Below are 14509 nucleotides of genomic sequence, written 5' to 3' on the forward strand. Positions count from 1 at the left end.
TGTTTTGGTTTTTTTTTCTGATTTTTACTGTAATAAAATGTTTATCTCCCCCTCGGCCCACATTGCCAACATTGTCATGACATTCAATGTCAACATTGAATTTTTGAATTACCCACATTTCGTACAATATTTTTCTTTAAATAGTTTTTCTCTGTATACAGTCCAGTAGTTTATAGTTTTTTTTGTCAGGATTATTTTCCAAATTAATTTAAATTTGTTATGTTATTAATTGATTTAAGCATAACCAGAGAGCCAACTTAATGTAAGCCGTTTCATTTCACTTTGGTTTAGATGTTGATGGAAGTTAATTTCTGATTTATAGTTATATATTCTTTGAAGTTGTTATTCAGTTTATAATCTTATCTCTTATCTCTTTTCACTAGTTTCATTACCGCCAGTTGGAAATACTTCTCATAGTTTCATTGTGCCTTGGTTGCTACAACAAACCAAATTAGGAGGGCTTTGAGCTGAAGGACGCCATCGTGAGAAGAAGTCGTCTCCTCGCGCGTGTGGCTAGCTGAATGCTAGGGGCCCGCGCTGGAGATTTGAAGACACGCGACTACCGCGTCATCGGCAAAGTGCTAGTTATAGGAAATTCTGATTCTTCTAGTATCAGAATAAGGGAGTATCGACACCCTAATAAGTTTACAGCGTCGGTTGCAATCGTTTAGGAGTGCAACAAGATGATTGTGTTGCTGAGCTTGGTTCCTACTAGATGAGCGATGGTGAGACTAAGTCTTAGACTTTTCAGAAGCCCCAGAAGATCACTGATTTCTGACGTTCCAGTTCCAGCATCCATAACAGTTGTTCTTTGCAGCTAGCCGTATGAGTTCTTATCATTGGAGAGACTACCCACAGGTCCGAAGGAAGGAGAGAAACTTCTCTACTGTCGCATAGCAGCTAGTAGTTGTTTGGGATTTGTGTGTGTTCCGTCTTGACTGACATCAATTATATCTAGAGGCTTATCACATCATAAATATCATCTCATAAAATTAATGATTAATTAAGGATTGGCTCACAAATTAAAGTAATAATTAACCTTAAAGTCATATCTAGCTTTGCAGGATTACCTTAAAATTTAATATTTTAACCATTGAATAACTATAACTTACCAGTTGTTCAAGTGTGTGTTTTCATGTTTTGTGGTCAAATATCATTTTGAAGGAATATATGAATTGTTTGGAGCCAAATGTGTTTATTATTACTGATTAAAAAAATCAATTTGAAACCACTCAGAAATATCAGAATTGTATTTGTCAGTAGTCAGCAGTTGCTTTCATTATGTCAGTTTAAAACTAGAAAGAATCTGACACACTTACACCAATGGCAATTTAAAACTTTGTTGTTAGTGTATTTTACTACTAGATACAACGGTGACGTCCTGGTTACACTGCTGGGCAAATTAAAAATTGATCACATTCATTGTACCTCCAGCAAGTATGTGAACTGTGTGTGCAAATCACTACAGGAAACAGTATCTGTCTGTCGTAGTGAGTCTTGCTATGACATCTCAGAACTCAAATTTTTATAATACCTAGTATAAGTTCAATGGTTTCACTGGTATTTTTAATGTTTCGAGGTTTTGACCATATGTATATCCCTATGTTTTCAAACAAATATTTGGTAACATTATTCTTTATTACAGTAGTGCAGGTCTATATTTATATATTAGAATTGGGATTTGTTTGTGTAGAAACAATTCCAATAAGATATTTAGTAACATCCTTCAACATTTTATATTTGAATAAATTATAATTACATTTATTGCACTTGAAAATATTATAGGTCTCTGATTTATATTCTACAGATACATTTCTAAACACATTTTTCATCCAGGAGAAAAAAAACAAAACCGTTTCAGCAATCAATTATTGCAAATTTCTGGGTAACTTATAGTTTACTACAGTGGTTTAGTCCCACTCAAAATAATCTAAAATTTCAACTTATTGATGTAACATCGGGTTCACAACAGTTTAATAATTAATGTTTTTTTAAAACTGTTACATCTACACCCACATATTGATATTTTGTTTCTCACCAACATAGCATATTTTATTGTACATTAATTTACATAAAATTCCTTTCTCATAGTTAATTTACTTCATACATTACAGAAAGTGAGCAACAGTTTCCTCACAAGTACATATGCATGATAGTAGCACATCAGTTCAGAATGACAATTTTAAATGATTAGTTGTAAGTGTTTGGTTCTTTAACAGTCACACAACAGGATCATCATTTTATTTTATAATTATATATAAAGTTTACATTTTAAAGTATAAATATATTTTTGGAGAGTCCTGTAACTACAAATTGAGTTTTCTTACTGTACATTACATAAACAATGTTTTGAATGAATAACAAAAATATAATTTACAGATACTGTACTTTGAAATTATTTTGTGCCATCAAATATACCTAACTTTTCCCTTCATGTTTGTATCTTATATGTAAGCCTGCTTAACCAAAAATGTTATCGCTTTAATGTGTTGACTACATTTTCTGGGCAAGCAAAAAAATTTGATTCCATAAATACTGGTCAGTTTCAGGAGTAAATAATATTTCATTTGTTTTTTCTGTTATCTCTACTGTACATATATAGTTTTCTCTACTCTAGGATATTGGCAAGTTACTTGGCTCCATTTGTGTTCTGTAGTAAGCCAGAATTGAAAACAGTTATTGGATGGTAAAAATTGTACACTTTTTACATTACTTATATTTAATGTTACAATTATGAAGAGAAAACATAAAACTGAGATCATCTGATGATGTTAAAAAGAGAGGTTGTATATACTTAATGTACAACTTACATAGTTATTGGTTTACAGACAAGTTCAGAAGCTAAAGGGAATTTAATTTTTCTAGTGTTTCATGTTTTAATTATATAAAAAAAATACATTTTTACGTATCTGCAATGTGCAGGCAGTACATGCAAAACCTAGAAATTTGGAAAAATTAAATTAAAGTTATAACTCTTGTTTAAGTGGATAGCAGAATGCAGGGAAAATGTAAATAAGGGCGTTTCTGCTATGATGGAAATTAGCTTCTCACAATTTTAAATTAACTCATACAAATAGTGAGAATTGTTAAACACTCGTATTTTCTGTGCATTAGTGCTATTCTGTAAAAAATAATAAAAATTCAGTACCTAATAATAAAATCAATTTTGTGGGTGTGTTAACTCAGATGTTATGAAAATGTAAACCACTGAACACAAATTTCTTTTTTATGGAGGAAATACACTGGTACTATGCAAGTGCCTGCCTGACTCAGCCATCCCGTGTTTTGTTTCATCACAGCTCTCGAGACTCACAAACTTAACCACACATTCTGTTCACATTTCTAGCAAATGCAGTATGTCGTGAATTTCATACTCGATTAGACAAGAAATACTCCACAACAAAAGTTCCGTAGAAAAGATAAAGTGCTGTTAGTAAAAACTACAAATTAGATCAACTCTTCAGAATTTTTTTTTGTTTTAGTAATCTAAACATTTGCTAGAGTATCTGTGCTCAAGCAATCAACAGGCTACGCATATCTTTTCCCCATAGGTACCTAATAAATATGATTACAAGCAGCAAAAGTAAAGTTTATTTTAATACACCTTAAGTTCATTGCTGAGAATTTTTTCTGTACTACTTGCTTTTAGGACACAGAAATGTTGTGGCTGGGTTAGAATTAATTTTTTTATCGAGTAAATTTGCACAAATTTAATATTTATAAATGCTGGGAAGCTTATTTACAAACATTTTTTAAGGAGCTGTGCAACATTTTAAATACAACACAAATTAAGAACTTGAGAAAGGCTTAGTATCATTAAATGGTATGAAAAATATTTATTCATGCTCTGTAGTCCTAACCATTAATTAATACATTAATTTAATGAACTATGACAACTTGCTACAGACAAAGGTCATTTTATGACCTGTTTTACTTTATAATATATTTTTTAAGTTATTGGATATTATAATATAACTATATTTAACCTTTAGAAGAAAATACACTCTTACCTCAGAGGAAAAAAAAAGAGGTACAAGAATGGCCACATTGCTTAACAAAAGTTAAAATATTTTTGGTATGTTTGAAATGTATGTTTATAATGCAAGGAATACCAATCAGTTTTTTTAAAATTAATTTTATATTTAATATCAGGTAGTAATGTGTATGTTTTATGAAAATTTAATACAGGAATATGTAATACAATGTAAAATAAATAAATAAATGTTAGTACAGTGAAACATTTTTAAAAAGTTTCCATTTTAACCCAGTAAGTATTTCTGCATAGTAAATTTACATAGTTTTGAATTTAACCTATAAATGTAATATAATTAAACAGATAAGTTTACCTGGGTTAAGTCAAAACATTTTGTTACTTTTTTTATGCACCAAATTATTACAAATATGTAATATGTGGTGCATAAAAAAAATCTAACACCAGCTTTTTGTAGAAATAAATAAAACTGCTTTGCTTTCCTCTAACCAAAGGAACAGTACGATATGCCCATCAAGTGGTGCTTCCTACATTTCAAGCACCAGGGTCATACACACCTATTTGTGTGATATTTTATAGCAATATCGTAACACAGTTGAAATAATTCACAGCTCCAGTAATTACAACCTGTTTATATGCATCTGCATGTAGGTATTACTGAAATTTTAGCTTTAATGATCAGATTTAATATGGATCAGAGGTTTTCAAAGTTACTTTTTTTTTTTCAGACACATTTTTTGTGTAAAACCTTTGCTCTTTCTAAGAAAATCTGCTAAGACCTCTCAAACATTTAAAAATTTTATAATGAAACTAATATAATACAGTCACTTAATTAGTAAAATGTTTCAATAATAATAAGTATTTACATACATACACATAACTACTCTCTGTACATCTACCTCTAACACAATATCACATGTGACTCGTCTGTGGCTTTAACGTATGTACACTTGCACTATACTTAAGCTTAAAAATACCTATAAATGTAATGACTAGATTCCACCTCTTTGATACCCAATAAATGGGCATTTTAAAAATGTTTCAATAAAATATAAATACAGACACTTATAAAAGTAAAATATCACATTCAAGAGATCACTTGTTATGTGTCACACTGTGGTGACTGATAATAAATACTTTATATACACAATTATATGTTTCTAATAACTACTGACTAGTACATTATGGAATGGTAAGTGCTGACTAGAATAAATTCAAACTAGAATATGTTCCTAATTTTCTACTACTAAGATTTTTACACTTTTCAGAGTTTCACCACCAGGACAAACCTTGTTAAACAACTATTTCAGTACACCCTACTTTAATTCCAGCATGACAAATATTTCATCAGTAACTCTGAACATGGTGGAATTTGACTGTAATAGTCCAATTCCCAGACTATTTTAATCAAATGTAAAATTAAAATAATTCTCTCCCAGCAAAACCTGTCAGATCATTTGTTTACTCCCTCCCTTCCTATCAAATTAAAGAATTCTTTCTACATATTTCATGAATCATTGGGTGTTCGTTAGATCTAGATAGAGTGATGTTTCTGGACTTTTACCAGAGAGACAGTTGGATTTTTCTATCTGGACAACTTGACATGATCATTGGTAATGTTGCTTGATTTAGAAAGTAATTTAACTTGTCATGTGACATACGGAAATTACTTGTTTGTGGATCTAAGTACTGTGTTATGCAGCAGGAATAACCAGCAATTAAAAATGAGAAGCTAATGCAGAATTAAGTAAAACATTTTTTATATTTTTTTTTATCTGCAGGGTAATATAATCTCTTGACTGTTCCATTGTTTATTCAGATTAAGTTTTTTTTAGTAAGAACATGTAACTCGTACTATCTAACAGTTAGATCTTTATATTTTATATAAAATTAAGTTGCAATTATTTTTCAGTATTAGCAAGAATATGTCTAGCTGTAAATAATGTCATCCTTAAATAAAACACAAGTTTTGGAATAGTTATATTGTTTTACTTTCCCAGGATTAATCTACTCTAATAATTTACTGTCTTTTATACTAATTAAACAAAAAGTTAAACATTTACAGAAAATTTTCTTCTATGAACATTGAAACCTTGAATTAGAACCATTCCAAGGCTTTTTGTACATTGAGTGGAATTAGGTAGGTATCCAAAATGTGTGAAGATAGATACAGCTCAAATGGATTTGTGACACATACTGTTCCCATCTACAAAAAAAGGCCACATGAATTAACACGTATGTACTTAACCTTACTATCTTGAGAGAGTGCTGTTCTGTCAAGACTAAACACACTGGATGATTAAATATTTATAAGCAATCATTTAAGAAGTCAATTTTTAGGCTAAAGCAAGGTGGAAAAACTCAAAAAAATGTTTTACATAATATGTAGTGCTCTGTTGTTGAGATTCTAGACCTTAACATTTTTTCTATGATAATTAGTTTCATATTTTATTTCATATATATTAAATATCAATATTGGTAAATAGAATCTGGTAGCCTACAAAAACTATGGTGAACTAGAACTTAATATCTTGTCAACATCAGGGTCATTAGAGACAATAATGAGAGATAATGAGATGAGAATGGAGCATTTACTAAAGGCATGGGAGAGCTCTCAGGGGAAACTCACCAATTAGGTAAAGAAAATAGAAGCTGGTACAACACAAACAATTGTTTTTTGTTTTTAAGTCAGTGTCTTGTCTATTGAGTTACTTCTAAAAAAAAAAGTTTGAAAGAACTATTGAACACATCCACAAATAATTTTTGTTATTGAGAAGTATTCGCAGCAAATGGAGATCACATTTTTTTTTTGCTGCTCATTTTCATACCACACTGTTCCAAACACACAATGCTACACCAATTTTTGATTCTTTACGCCTCTTCTTATCCAACACTGTCAAAGTACTGTACGTCTCTTACCACATCTTTGAATCTCATTCTTCACAATCCTCTTGGTCTTCAGTCTTAGAGCTTGTGTCGTCCTCCATTCTTCGCCAGTGACCACACAATGAGTCTACCAACACTAATTTTATCGTGCCGTCTGCCAACTCGACCCAGGTCTTTTACCTTCTCATCCTAAATTTTGTCCAATTTTTTTTCTCTTTCCAACCATGATTGTGGCAATTCTAATCTCAGATGCCGGAATCCTCTTCGCAGCTTTCGTTCTTATGGACATGGTTCATACCTTGTAATCATGGGTCTAAACTGGTGTGTAAGAAGTTGGATACATAGATGACTTGCTTGCATGTCAGTGTCATTAGTTCTCCGATTTTCTCTATTATATGCTCCGTCAGTTCGAATCTAGCCATCTTCCTATATCTTTTACGGTATTGCATTTTCATTTACCCATCACAAAACTTTCAGGACCAATCTCGACCGAGTTGGATATGGTGTGTGGCTAGCGATGACACACTCGGCAAGTGTCGCAGCGCAAGCCAGTAACACTGGAGACACAGACTTCGCTAGACAGTCAGAAGTCGAGGGGTGGTTCCCGTCACAGGATCACATGCCTGCTGAGCTCAAGAGCCACAAACAGCTAAAAAGCTACGTCAAAGCTGCCAGAAATAGAAACATTGCAGGTAGGAACTATTTCCAAAGCTAGACAAATTTTTTACTTTCCTGCAATGTTTTATAAACTGACCATGCACCCAGTTTGAATGTGATGGAAATATCTTCTCGAAATTTCTGCTTATATTATGATACTTATGTGCTTTTAGAGTTTATAACATAGATAAGAAACAATTCAGTATTTCTGGTGTAGTTAACTGCAACATACCTACTAGCTTATTTTGTTTCTGCGGTGTGAAAAATTTTAGGATTATAGAAAAGTTGTACACGAAAATATGTAGATGAGATTGTAGAGTAGTTAACAGTGAATACAGACTTAATTTTACATTAACTATACCTTTTCCTTGTTTATCATTATACTACAAATTTAAAATAAAGTAATGTACCTTTGTTACATATTCTCACTATACTATTATACACTCACAAATAAATACATTTAGTATATAATATAGTATTCTACACAAATTTTAAATACACAAATATATAAATGTTTTAACTGATTTGCTCACATACTTGCAAATCATCTGTCAACATAGATAAGTTTATCTTCTACAGTATGACTTTGTAGCATAAGTCACTAAGACCAGAGTCAAAATAAAAATGTCTAAATTACGAATTGCAGAAAGTTAGTACGGTACCCTATTTTGAATTTGGAAACAAGTACAGGTTTTATTTGGCAAACTACAGTACATCTGTGTTAAGAAGTTTTTCAAGCTGTTTGGAAATTTAGATGTATTTACAGGGAAAATTTACTAAATAGGTTAGATGTGAAATTTTTAAAAACTTATTATGCAGGTAATTTTCTTAAGTGGAATTTTATTAAGAGGGTTTTGCTGTATTTTGTTATAGAAGTCTCTTTTTTCCACTTTTGTTGAGCATCTGAAAATGTCTGTATTAATGAACGTGTATGGCAGTATCAGTACCAGTGATATAAAATATTTCTTTCAGATTTATACTCTACCACAAAATAACGCGACATGTGACTAGGCTAAGCAATTATGTGAGCAAATACGGCACACTGAACACACACACACAACTGAGGTTAGCAGGTGGATAAGGAGTTGTGCTTGTGACAACTGTCAGAAAACAATTGATTATGTGCTGAGGGAATTCACAAATTGCATGCAAAGCAGCCAAAGCTTCAGCTTATTAAAGTTTTAATGACATTGAAATTTTATATCTAGCGAAGGTTTATGAACATTAGTAATATAGTTTTATTTGCAAGCTATAGTACCACATCAACAGTTGTGAATGCTTTGGCAAAGTAGGTAGATGTGATTTTGATCTGAGGCCCCAGGTAACTACAGGGTTGTAATCTTAATCGCAGGTAGGAAACGCATCGAGAGCATAAGTATCGGAATGCATTATTCTGCACTGGTGGCATGGCATGCACCAGATATTTTTTCTGAGTGCTCATATTTGGACTGCCAATTGAATCTCCCATAGTTCTGTGTCAGCTCTTCATCTAGAGTTGTCAATAGTGCTTCAATTGCCTTCTGTAGTGCAAGGTTTACAGAATATGTGATTTTTAATTCAGTTAGCTTGGTTACAACAGATTTTGGGCTTCAAAAGATTGTGGGCCATATTAATTTTCTGGCTTATTAATTAAAAGAAAATATTCCATATTAAATGATATTCTTTTCCAGTTATAATCAATTAGAAACTACCAATGTATTTAATTCATTTTCATGTTACCTATTATAATTATTTTAAATTATTTCAAATATGCACTCTTTCAATACTTTAAAGAATTGAGAACTTTTATTAGTTTTTTATGTATCGAAGCATGTATTTTAAAACTTGTGTTATTTTTAAAACACATTTCTTGTAGGGTTTAGATGTTTTTATTCCTCGTGCATTGTTGTTTTGTTCTTTGTGGTTTGTATTGCTATTTTATATGTAAATGTTTTTTTTTTTTTGTCATGCACATCCTTGCTAGCTCCATAAACAAGTATGTAAATTTTTTTAATATAAATGCAAAAAAATTAATAATTTGCTTTGGCACAAAAATTATCGAAACCAATATGGTGTCTTTCAGTTCATATCCATCCCCTTTAAATAACAGTGAGGAAGAGCAGACAAATTCTGTGGGTGTGATCTTAAAATATTCATCATTGGTTTTAGTTAATATATGTATACATAAACTTTTAGTAAGCTGAGTGCTTTCATTCTCTCACCTCGTTAATAATTTCTGAGCATAATGCTAAATAAAACTTGGCCACACACCAGTTTCTTTATCCACCTGCCACCCTGGTGGACAGACACAGTACTAAACAACTACTGACATATACTATTTACAGTTACGCTTTGCATCCGAGAGAGCAAGACACTGCAAGGGTGAGCTAAGTGCTGCTTTTTCTCGCTAACGTAATTGGGAACATGCAGGCACTCTGGATTTTACATGCACACACACACATTGTCTTTGGCTTGTAGCTATTTGACCTCATTTCATGAGGTCTTGAAAAGAGTAGGCATATGAAGGTTTCAGTAGCATTTTATTTCTAAAGCTAATGTTCTTGAATTTGTTTTTTGTACACAGTTCACATTTCTTTGCCAACATCCCTGTAATACTATTAGTTAACTTAACTCTGAATATGAATTGTTTGAAACAAAAAAATAAAAAATTACTTTAGTGACAGATTGAAAATTTGCTTCCTGTTTTAATATTTTTTACTGCAATGGATTTAGCATCTAAGGTTAATGACCCATTGTTCTAGTCTTTTTTCTTTATATCATAAATTAATATTTTGTAAATTGAAATGTATTAATTGTATTTTTGGTATGAGAATCACTCAAAAAAGCAGTTAAGTTAACAGGAACAAAGCCATAGAGGAAAATATTGGTATATTTATCCCTCCTCCCCCTACAAAATTCCATGGAATCTACTTTGAATATTTAATTTTTTTAATTTTGTTTTCTGTCTTGATGTGATGTAGCACTTGTTTGACTGCAAGGTTAAATTGGCTTTAAAACATAAGGTTTGATTACAAAATTTTGACAGGCAATGCTAAAAAAAAATGCCCAAGAAATACTCACTGACACATTTCAGCCCAACTGCCCATTTACTTGTACATCCATCAATGATAATAAACAGTAAATCACAAAGTGAAATTGAAACATGCATACATTAATAAAATGCTTCTGCATTCATCTCATGTTTAATATTCTAATTTTTTTTTGTGTAACATGCTACTGCAACCTCATCACAACAGAATGTTAAAAACAGAACCACTTTTTTATTTTATTTATAACCACCAAGTTACAAGTGATCAAGCTATAAAGACAACAGGTTACATTGACATCCAAGTCACTTGCTTGCATAACTAATGCTACAGTTTACGGCCGCTTGACAGGTGTTGCACAGTTTGAAAATGTTTGATCGGCAGCACCGCGAGATCATTGCATCCATGGATGAAATATTTATACAACGTGAGATGTATGCAATAAACTACCATCAATAATTATAATGATTCTAAGACTAACTTCAAAGGTAAATATTTTACATACATATTACATTGGGTACATTGTAGGCCTGTGCAAATGCTAGGTTTTAGATGTGAAGTGAATATCAAATTGTTTAAAATATTCCCGAAGTCAAATGGAACTGTGAATATTGTTCTCAGCTAGGCTGTATCACACTTATTTTTATAAAATACTGGATTGAAGTAAAAAAAAATAGTATTAAACATTTTTTAGTGTTTGAACTGGTTAAGTAATTAACCAATTGGGCCCTATAAAAATTATAATCTAACCGTGCATATTATTGAGCATTCATTAAAGCAAACCCAAGTTTTACATTTGATTTTTTAAGTAACCAAACTTATTCGTGCAAAAATTTAAACACAAAAAAAAACTCATTATTTTCTTGAACAAATCTTAGGCTTCCATGTTTTAAAGCTTCGCAACAAAAGCCTAGCTTCACATAAGACGTGAAGCTTTGTATCACATTCGACGCTTTATATAAAACGAATAGCAAATTTCCTAGTGAAGTCAAATTGAATATTAAAAAGAGCTTTGATTGATTCGCTTAGTAGAAGCTTCGCACAGGCCTAGTTCATTGTTCAACAGTTGAGATAGGTAACTTCACCTTGCATATTAATAAAATATGTACACTATACAATAAGAATTACCTATAAAAGCTAACCTATAACTTATTAAAGTTATTTGAGAGATCTTAACAGATTGCTTAATAAATTAACAAAAAATTTTACACATGCAAAGTTTCTGTGTTATTTTGGATTTGATAGATGATATTTCAGATTTTTAATTAAAGTTATTTTTTGTGCAGAAACTTCACAGCAATGGTGATTCTGTACAAGACATGCATAGAACCTAATTTATGTTAACAGTAACTGAGTAACTGTGAAATGCTTGCCAACTTATGATTTTCTCTGCCAGTTATTTTAATACTGTATCAGTAGTAGCCATGTAAAGAAAATATCTGCTCTTTTTTTTATACTGAATCCACAAGCAATTTTTTATTTGAAGAATGTACATGTTTTTGACATTTGCTTAATTATATCTATAAGAGATCTAACAGTGAATATTATTGGTCCACTACAATAAATTCTAGTGAGGAGAAAAGTTGTTACTTTAGTTCTGTAAAAAAATAATTATATATATATTTTTTTTTTACATTAACAGAGTATCATCCCAAGTAGACATGCTAAACACATACTTAAAAACAGTAACTTACTATGTTGGCATACCTAAAGAATATCTGGACTGAAAATGTATCAACCCAGCCACAAACATTTTCATTTATATATTTGACTTGAATTGTAATTCATTTATTAATTTTTCATGATGTTGAAGCAAGGACTAATGTGGAGCTGAATAGAAGAGCAAAGAAAACTATTAATTGACTGCAATAATTCTGCTATGGGCGTTATGGCACGTGGGAGAATCAAAACATGACTTTCCCTGCAAACATTTATAATATTTTCGCACACTGAAACATTATAGTAATTAATTAGAGACTGTTTACTTTATTGTCTAACCTGATGAACAAACTCCACCTCGCAGGACACAGCATGCTCTGTGTCGGTATTTCGACAGTTCCTTTGTGTCTAATGCAACCCACCTGTGATTGTCTGCATCACAAGTGCGTTGTCGCTCTCCTGCGTTACAAACTACAGATTCCAGCAGCGTCGTACACGCAATGTTCTAGTCATGAGGGAACTCTTAAATTAGGTAACTGTCAATCTTCTGCCAAACATGGGATGCTAACAACTCTTAACACTTTGCTATTCTACACATACTGTGTTCACTTGTACCATTTCTCCAAAAAGCGAAAACAATAAAGGTTACATCTATTCAATTGTACATAAATACCGCTCTATGCTGTCTCACACATAAATAATGTTTTAATATACAAGGGAAGTATTTCTACTTTTGTTTTAGTGTAGTGTCATGTGAAAATAAATAGAGGTATGACAACATTTTAGGCAAACATTTAAGTGAGTTGGACTATCACTTAACTACAGGATGTCATTTGTTTAAATATGGGGGCTGCACTTCCACATAGGTACACAACATTTTTCACATATTCATGAATTTTGTAGAATATTTCACCCATTCATTATGATAGTACGGTAGGTCTGTGTGATCCTGGGTTTTTTATACACATACACACACACTTTTTTTAGTTTACACGTAGAAAATTGCAGGCGTCTGGTCAGTAGATAAAAGTATTGTCCAATCACACCCTGATTATTTACACTGGCTTTCCTCCTTTGCACTAAAAGTTTTCCATGTTGGATTTAACCTGGAAAAAATCAAGAGTAGTGAATTCACATATTTAAAATATTATTTATTTAAAAATATAAAAGACATGGGAATAAATTCAATATTTTGTACCTGTTTGCTGAAACTGTGGTTGTAATGTTTTTGCTATGAAATAATTACAAGAATTAAATTAAAATTTTGCAAGAATGTGTTACTGTGTTTGATTTAAGTTTTATGTAGCAACTGAGTACTGACTTCTTTGTTTCTACTGTCAGCACACCAATCTCAGCCGTCCGGTGAGGAGGTAAAAGCATCCTGAATGCTCGGGCCAAATAGGGCAATGGCTTCTTTTGCAGACAGCCGTAGTTGCAAGGGAACAAATCACTAGCACGTGCATACCATACCGCAGTCTAGTGAGTGATCAGATTATTCCACAAAAAAAATGCACATACCTAATTATTGCTTGAGTAGTGGGTGTGAAGTTCTGTGGGACTCGGAAAATCAGTTTGTCAGCTATTGTTGGCACGAGTTCTGGTTGCCTCTAGTTATGTATATGCACAAAAGTCGAGCTAGCTGGAATCTTTTCGGCCATAGCAGGCAGCTCATGTTCCCTCCCCTGACAGCTCTCTTACTCCACTTTAAACAAATTAGGCACAGGAGTTTTTGTGAGTGATTAGTGGTAGTATCATTAGATACAATATATTTGGGTTCTGGCACAAGTAAAGGTCCATGCACTTCAAGGTGCAACAGGTATGGAGAGCCATCATTCAAACATTTCATTTTAATCACTGGAAGGTTGGCAATAGGAATGCAAGCTCGTAAAACTAGTATCTGTTTATTTTTTTTTTTTCAGAGGCACCACAGACTGACTATCCTACTTTTATAAAACGAAATATTTCAAAAAATTCTTCCATGTCATAAAAGATTGCAGTTGAAAAAAACAAAACATTTTGGACATTCAAGTGGGTTATAAACGATGAGGTGAGGACATGGTCATGCAAAGAGGGTTAGAAATACCTGCTGCATTAGGATATTGTTGCGCGTGTTGACCAACTTTGAATTTGGTAGTAATGAGTGTCAGTCAGTGTAGTCATGTGAGCGAGAGGATGTTGATGTTGTTTGGAGATGATGGTGAAAATAAAAGGCAGTTCTTGCACAAAATCACGACAGATATTCAGGTTTCCCAACTTAAATAATCCTTCTATCAATCTTACCTGTCAATTG

General features: G+C 32.1%; 1 protein-coding gene across 1 annotated transcript in view; it reads right to left on the reverse strand.

Annotated features, from left to right (window-relative positions):
* Window positions 1–1151: 1151 nt before the first annotated feature.
* LOC134533117 (protein stoned-B) overlaps window positions 1152–14509 on the reverse strand; it is a 41428-nt gene continuing 28070 nt past the window's right edge. Inside the window, exon 14 of the mRNA XM_063370384.1 lies at window positions 1152–13325. The gene's annotated coding sequence lies outside the window, so the exon portion shown is untranslated. The remainder of the gene's footprint in view (window positions 13326–14509) is intronic.

Source organism: Bacillus rossius, chromosome 6, assembly GCF_032445375.1.
Source record: "Bacillus rossius redtenbacheri isolate Brsri chromosome 6, Brsri_v3, whole genome shotgun sequence".
Lineage (NCBI taxonomy): Eukaryota > Metazoa > Arthropoda > Insecta > Phasmatodea > Bacillidae > Bacillus > Bacillus rossius.